The sequence below is a fragment of the Peromyscus eremicus genome, chromosome 1 (genome assembly GCF_949786415.1).
Source record: "Peromyscus eremicus chromosome 1, PerEre_H2_v1, whole genome shotgun sequence".
Lineage (NCBI taxonomy): Eukaryota > Metazoa > Chordata > Mammalia > Rodentia > Cricetidae > Peromyscus > Peromyscus eremicus.
In genome coordinates, this window is record NC_081416.1 from 123,451,286 (window position 1) to 123,459,825 (window position 8,540).

The following is an 8,540-nucleotide window of genomic DNA, read 5'->3' on the forward strand; positions in this document are numbered from 1 at the left end:
TATATCCCTGGCCCATGGATCTCGGTATCTCTGGAGATTCTAGGACAAATGGATGCCTAGGAACAACTGCAATTATAATAAGATATTACAGGGGAAACACCCCTCAGTGTTAAAGTAAAAAGTGGAGGTGATGTATACAGGTGCTCAGAACCTGGGGTCCTCACCTCCTGCTTTCTTTCAGCAGAAGTAATATATGTCACTCATGGCAGGAGTCTGAAACACTTCTTTGTGAGTGATGGGACCTAGGGTGTCGATGGTCCCTGCTTCCCAACTGCATTCAGTGCCTGTACCAGGGAAATGCAGTCCATGTGTGGGAACACTTGTTAGATGGCCAGAGAGAGGCCAGTGGCAGAGAGTAGGGGAGCTATCTCTAATGGGATGATTCCCGCTGGTAAGCAGTATTAAACTTGCGCGGGGGGGGGGGGGGCATTCAGAAGCAGCTCCAAATGCACAAACCGCAGGCAGTACTAACTCCAAAGGCAAGGCTACTTAGATAAAATCCCAGTGGGCTGATTACATATTGAACTAGCCTAGGTCTCTGCTCACCCTTCCTCCACATCATCCACCTTTAAGGAAAATATTTTTTTTCTTTCATCTCGTCTATTATGTGAAAAACATGAAATATGAATTTGAAAAATGGGAGAGCATGATTAGCTGAACCACGCTCTTGATTTTTCTTAGCCTCAAAATTTTGTCTGATTGTTGTCAAATAATGAAAGGTGGCGTGCTTAATTCCTTAATGCTTAGCAATTTGTAGCTTGTTTTTCCTAAAGATGGCTGTTGATAAATGTACCTGGTTGTGTGTTGCTGTTGCTTTGATTATTGCCTTGCTTGATCTCCTTTCCTTTTTCTCTACATTTTCACCTCACCAAAGCCTACTTCACAGCTCACACAGCGTCTCTCGGTTGCTGCCTTTTCAGTGTTCACAAGCTGAGCAGATCCCCCACTGCTCTGAGCCACAGCATCTCAGGTCCAACCTCCCTGCACTGCACCACCCTTACCTGGTGTACTCACCTTTCTGTATGTTCCCCATGGATGCCAAGACTCTGAGGTAAGTAACCTCATTCTTTATCCTCCAGAGCACCAGCCTCTAGGCCTTCAATATAATAAATGATCAATTATTCCCAAAGAAAAGAATAAGGGGAAAGAATGAGCATCACTTTAAAATGATATAATATGCAGTCATAAATCAAAAGACCAGGGCTCCTAGGAGAAAAAGCTGATTCCAAGGTAGAGGCAAAAAGTCACACAAAATGAGGCTCCCCTTAAAAGGACAAATAGAAACTAAACTTAAAGGAACACAAAGAACATTTTGAGCAACAAAATTTGTAAACACAGTTACCCACAGAACAAAGTAAAAATCTGAGGGGCATTGCAGGAAGAAAGCAAGTCCTCACAGAGGGATTCTTCTAACTAGAAATACAAGAAATAGAAGAAAATAAATTGCCGCTGGGCATTGGCAATCACTACAGCAATAACTGTTTCAGGGAAGAAACAAGGATGCCACAATTAGTGGGGAAGGATATGATGAAAATTGGTAGGTGTGCCTGATAATTACAAGAAAAAAAAATAGTGTTGCAGTGGAAACATGTTGCAGATGTCACCTTAACCTATTAGTGGAAATTATTATGCATGATCTTGTCACTGAACTACTGCAGCAGTATATTACAGACTAGATGTCTTATAGACAAAGTAAATTTATATCTTAGAGTCTAAAGGCTGACAGTCCAAGGTCTAAGTGTCAGCAGGATTCCTGTCCACTTCCTCTTCACAAATGTCTGTCTCCTCATTGTATTCTCGCTTGGTGGAAGAGGCAATGGGGCTCTCAGGAGTCTTCCTCTATAAGGCACTAATCACACCAACAGAGCCTCCATCATAACACATCACTTTCCAAAGGCCCTAACCCCTGACACTACCATGGTGAGGGTCAGTATTTTAACATATAGAATAAAAGGCACAAATACTCAATCTATAGCCTCAAGAATCAGAGATATCATCATGTGCTTCCTGATATGGCATGTTGGGATGAACACATGTTTACCATGATTATATACTCAAGAAAATATTAAGCAAATCGAAAATTAGGAACATTCCACAAAAGACATGTGTATTATTCTATAATGCCAATCACAAGTCTAGGACCTGTTTTGGATAAGTAAACCTACAGGTACATTGCACATAACTGCAGTGTATAATTTGGAATAGGATTATGGGCCATAAAATATTTTCCTTGATATATCAGACATTTAGTGGGACAACAGGTATAATTTAATATTCAATATTGCTGTACCAAAGTTAAGTTACTGGTTTTGATAAGCACACTATGGTTATGTCAGGTGGCATTCATAACTTAGGAAACACAAACAAATACTTAGAGGTATAGGAGTATCATTCACTTGCACAGTTTGAAGAGATAGAGGAAAGATGAATGATATATGATTAGTAAGTAAATACACCAGAGAGAGAGAGAGAGAGAGAGAGAGAGAGAGAGAGAGAGAGAGAGAGATTATAAGAATATAAGGCAAAGGCTACTTATTTGCCCTGACACAAACTTTTTAAGGTACTAGATTGACATATATAGCAATTCTGAGTACTTTTTTTTTTTTTTTGCTATTTTTCTCTAAATCTGAATTTAGAGAAAGGACAGTCTAGGTTGTATCAAGGTGACAAAGCAAACCATCACAACCACTGACTTCCAAATTCAAAGTAAAATGAAATGGCGTGGTGTTCAAGACGAACTCCACAGGCCGTGGTTCCTCTTGCCTGTTCTTGTGGAAGGAGCTCATCAGACCCAAACACAACCCTAACCCCCTCACTAAGTCTACACACCCTCTAAAAGTCATAATCTTCTTGTGTGGTGGATTGTGGGTTTTCTTTCACAGACCTCCATCTCTCCTACTTGAGAACTGCGAATGTATGGTTTCATGTTGCATCCACAGAGCCTGGCATGGTGTCTAAAGTGTGGAATGCTGAGAATAATTTACCGTTTCTGGGCTTCTCTCTATAAAAGCATACCTCCATTAATGCCTGTATGTCTCGTTTGCTCACAGTTCTTCCATGAGGAAGGAGCATTAGCATGGACTGAATGCCAGACACTGCCAAGCTGCCATCCTGATCCATCCTTAGGGTCACTATATGGGAATAGTAGCTATGTCCACTTGGCAGACGAGCACATTGGCAATCACAGAGGTGATAAACTGGCTGAAACTTAACGGCAAGGGGCAAAGCAAAAGTTGGCTAGACCAGCCGGGTGGTGATGGCGCACACCTTTAATCCCAGCACTCAGGAGGCGGAGGCAGAGCCAGGCAGATATCCTTGAGTTCGAGGCCAGCCTGGTCTACAGAGAGAGATCCAGGACAGGCACCAAAACTACACAGAGAAACCCTGTCTTGAAACCACCCCCCAAAAAAATCCATTAACTAGACCATTCTAACTCCAAAGCCTGACTGTTTCTATCAAACTTGGAAGTCCTCTTTTTCTCTTAACTATTCTATTTCAAAATGAAAACAAACATCCCCATTGACTGGGTATCCGCTGAACAGGTGATCCTCATAGATGCCTCCTGAAGGTCCTTGAAAGATCTGAAGGTGGAAAGGATGGAAAAGAAAAACATGGATATGGAAAATGAAGAGTTTGGTCTCCAGTAGTCCAACTTGTCAAATAAAAGAATTTGCTTCTGTCCACCCTCAAAGCCCATTATAATCCCTGAACAAACAATCCCGATAGGTGCTGTTAGCATCTAAAACACATTAGTGATTAACTGGTATTAGTATTCTTTCTAGCATTCAAATTGCAGCAAGAAAGATACTTTTGAGTTTTTTCCTCAGCCTCCAGTACCCACGGTCACCTGGATCTAAGAAATCAACTGTCGCTCATCAGAATGGTTTCTTTGTATATGTGTTGTCACATTTTATCACTGAGAGGAAGTGAGAGAAAATTCCAAAGTCTGAAGGCACTTGGTCTCAGATTCATATTAGGTATCATTGTTCAGAACAGCTGGCTTCTCCAGAAATAATGACAGTTTAGGCTGATGCTTTCTCTCAACACCTGCTACCTATTTGTCACCAAGTAACAGAAGCTGTGGTACTGGAAAGTGCATACGTCAGAACCACTGGCTTAGCGGCACTGGTCAAGTTCACTCAGCTCCTGCCTTTCTTCTGATACAGCCACCTACCGAAAGAGGCAAATGCTCATTGTCAAGAAGAAGAGAAGATATGAAGGTATGAGCCCAAAGGACATGTGGGAAGGTGGAAATAAGAAAAGAGAGCAGTTAGTAGTTAACAGATACTGGTCCATTTTAAAGAGAAGAACTTGGGGCTCAGATTGGCACATGCTTAGAATCCCAGCCCTTAGGAGACAGACACAAGAAGAAGATCTCAACTGGAGATCATCTTGGGCTACGCAGCACAACTCTTTCAAAAAATCAGAGTAAGAAGGAGGTTGTGGAGGATGTGGAGGAAGAAGAGGAGTAGGTGAAGGGGGAAGAGGAAGAGGAAGAAGACAAGTTGATGAAAGACCAATTGGGGTACAGAACTGAAAACAAGAAGTATGTCCTTCAACACCTTGATATAATGCATGGCATAAGCTCCTGGTCCTTGGTCATTGAAAAATAAAACCTTTAGAAAGAAATTTGGAATTCTTTAAATGACCCCCCCCCCACCTTTGGGAAAATGACTCATGACTAACTTGAATAGCCTGATCTGAAATCTAGGGAAATGTAAGGGTCCTCCATCAGCCACAGTACAGCGGATAGGCAAACAGATCACCTAGCTGAGTCTTGTCCAAATTCATGCCTCCAAAACTGTGAGATCCAATAAAAATAGTTATCATTTGAACATCTAAATGTGAAGATAGTTTATTACTCAACAATATATTATTGGAATGCTGAGCTTTACTTTTCTTACCTATCAAATAAAAGGACTAGCCTTCATGCACCTGCAAAGGTCTTTATAATAATCCAGAACAAATAATCAATCCCTTGATTGGTGCATTTAGAAAATCTGTGTAACAGATAATTTGAGGTAGTATGGTATTGCTATTGGTATAAGTATTAAACATATAGTGAGAAATACCTTTTGAGTTACTACCTTAGCGCCAAGGGCCTACTGTAGAACAGGGATGTGTGACCAGATGAAGTGAGTGTACAATGGACACAGGATCCACTCTACTGAGATGAAAGGCAATCTCTCTAAGATTAGTTCTCTGGTTTTCAGAATTCTACTAGCAACAGAGTAAACCAGGAGGCCCTGGAAGCCTCGTCTCATTGAAAACCTGTTAAGAGACCAAGAGGAGTCATTCCAAAAATGGTAGGAGAAGGAAATATGCAGCCACACAAAACTCCATAAATAGGCAGGACATATTTCATCTATGTACAATTTCTCTTAATAACATCTTTAAGGGCTGTCATTTACAAATTTATCTCAACCGTCTTTGAACCTATTTATATTTTCCTATCTTGGGACAGCAAGCTTCATATCGCCTTTATATTTATTTGTCCTAAATGTATCTCTCATGAGCTACTTTGACTAATCTACCAGCCCCTTCTCTCTAAGACTAAGTTTAACAAATCCCCAAATCCAGATTGAGAAATAAAATAGACTGAAAATTAGCCATGTCAAATTCTCTATAAAGTAAGCCTCGTTCCAGATATAGAAATAAATAAAAATTGAATATGTAGACTTTTCCCATCAAACAGACTCTCATGAAAATCTGTCGGGGAAAATCCCAAGAAAAGGCTGGCAGACGGAAGCTTGTTGAACGTGAAGAGTTGCCCAGTTCTGACTTCAGAGTACAAAATGGAAAGGGTTGGGATGAAAGCAGACCACCATTTATTATCGTTGGACAGGTTTCTGACTGGCCTCAGGACACATATTTGTCTGTAGAGGAGGAGGAAAGCTAGCCACGCTTAAGATTGGTCCAGGGAGCCAGCCTGCCTGTCTTCATCCTGCTCTCGGTTAGCTCTGTAGAAAAGCTACTTAATCTCCCGGTGGTTCAGCTTCTTTATCTGAAAGGATGACCATAATAAAACCTGTTACATGGTGTTTTCATAAGACTTCATAAATTTGAATATGTAAAACTGTTAGCCTGTGTCTGGTCTTGGTGAGTGCTATAAAAGTATTACCTGTAATGAGGAGAATAAGGTACCAAACATATATGCATTCTTTTATTTTCTTCCTTTTATGAACTTTATGTGTAAAATGGAGCTCTGTCATTCTCTGGTCCCCAGAAGGCTGACCATCTACACTGCATAAATTGAAACTGATACACATGCACGTTCACTAGCCCAGTTTTTGATTAACAACCAGAAGTCATTGTAAAGTAGAAGCCATTGAACCAAAAGAAAAGCTTTGGCTGGGTGGTGGTGGCGCACGCCTTTAATCCCAGCACTTGGGAGGCAGAGGCAGGCGGATCTCTGTGAGTTCGAGGCCAGCCTGGGCTACCAAGTGAGTTCCAGGAAAGGCGCAAAGCTACACAGAGAACCCTGTCTCGAAAAAAAAAAAAGAAAAAGAAAAAGAAAAGCTTCAAGACTGCCCAGATGACTGATGCCAGATACAAGGGCATTTGGGGCATGCATTATGTGAGTTCTTGAAATGAGACTATATAATAAAGTGTCTGGTTGCTAGTTGGGAAGCTTTCCTGATAAATACATCGTATTGGGTACCTGAAGAAACACTGATGTTGTGGAACATTATTTTAAGATGTGTTACATTTGTTTATGCTGTGGAACATTTGTTTACCTATGCAAAGATGTGTTGCATTCCTCCATGTTGTATTTGTTTAATTCTGTGAAGCTGTTACTGTGCCTGTCTAAAACACCTGATTGGTCTAGTAAAGAGCTGAACGGCCAACAGCAAGGCAGGAGAAAGGATAGGCGGGGCTGGCAGGCAGAAAGAGTAAATAGAAGGAGAAAAGACAGAAAACAGAAAAAGAGATAGAGGAGCAAGAAAAGAAGGGGCCAGCCACCCAGCTACACAGCCAGACACGGAGTAAGAAGGAAAGAAAAGATATACAGAAATAGAGAAAGGTAAAAGCCCTGAGGCAAAAGATAAATGGGATAATTTAAGTTAAGAAAAGCTGGCTAGAAACAATCCAAGCTATGGCCAGGCATTCACAAATAATAATAAGTCTCCATGTTTATTTATTTGGGAGCTGGGTGGTGGGCCCTGAAGAACAAAGAGCCAAAAGATTAAAAACAACCAACACACTGACAATGAATGGCCATTGGCAAGAAACATGACAAAGTTTTCTGCACTACTCTTCCAACTAATGAATTCTTAAAAAAAAAAAAAAATTTTGTTTTATTTATTCTTTCACACATCATGCATCTTGATTCCATTCATTTCCCATCCCTGAGTATCTACCTTCTGCCCTTGCAGCCCCCACCCCCAATAAAATTTAAGAGAAAAAAGAAGAGAAAAGGAGTAAAAAAAATCTTGTCATAGAAGCTGTAGTGCGACATAGTCAGTCACACAGTAAACCCAACTAATGAATTCTTAAAAGGTCCCGAAAATGCAGAATCTACAATGTATTTATTTAGCTTGGAAGACATAAAGCTTCAATTTCTTTAGGGTCTTGTCCATTGGTTCCGTACTCTGTGACCTGCTGCTGGACAGCCATATACATGCAATGCAGGTCCCTCCAGCCTTGAAAGGCCAGAAGGATTTGCACAGTCTTACAGGTGACTAGGTCTAGGGCCTCAGGATCTAAGACTGGTCACTGAGGCTGATGCATCATGAGGCAAGCAGATGGCCAGACCACTTCATCCCAGCCATTAGCAGGCACCACCATGACTGTGCCACATCACCCAGCCTTACTGTGGCACTCACCTGCTGAAGCTGCCTGGCTTCTCATATCTGTGCTTAAGGGTGCTCCTTGGCTGCCTGGTATATTCAGAGTGTACTCAGCATAAAGGGTGCTTTGGCCCACAAGAGGTGGAAGTTACTGGTGAACTCTTTCAAGTCTCCATTGTTAATGAGTTAAATGCTTTTGCTCCCCAAAATTCATAGGCTGAAACCCTAACTTCCAGGGTGGCTGTATTATGAGATGGAGCCCCTAAAGGAAGAAATAAAGTTAACTGTAATCATGAAGCAAGGGCCCTGAACCAATAGGATAAACGTTCTAAGAAGTAACACTTCAGAGTGCTTACTTTCAATGGGTCTGCACTGAGAAGAGATTGTGTGAGGACAAAGCAGAAGCTGACTGCCTAGAGGGTAGGAATCCAGCCCTTAATCCAAACTGAATTTGTAGTCACCTGATTATGGGCATCCAGCATTGAGAATGTGAGAAAAGACATTCCTGCTATTTATACCCAGCCTGGGGTGTTCCGTGATAGCAGCCTGCACAGATTAACGTAGTCTATTGTCTACATCAATACTCATTGAGTGTCCAGCATTCCCATGGAGACACTCTGATTGGTAAGGGGCCTTTTATTCATTTTCCTCTGCTTTCTGGCCCACTTTTGTCATCTTCCTGAAGCGACCTCCAAATGAACAACCTGTTCTCAAATGCACGCCATCCCTCAGGCTTTGCTTTTGGAAAGC

At 41.5% G+C, this 8,540-nt stretch overlaps 1 long non-coding RNA gene across 1 annotated transcript; it reads right to left on the bottom strand.

Moving 5' to 3' along the window:
- Positions 1 to 5,813: 5,813 nt before the first annotated feature.
- Positions 5,814 to 8,318, bottom strand: LOC131902294 (uncharacterized). The gene is made up of 3 exons (XR_009377048.1): positions 8,147 to 8,318; positions 7,827 to 8,052; positions 5,814 to 6,004 (listed from the first exon to the last, which is right to left on the bottom strand). It is a non-coding gene; the product is annotated as an uncharacterized LOC131902294 (long non-coding RNA).
- Positions 8,319 to 8,540: the final 222 nt, after the last annotated feature.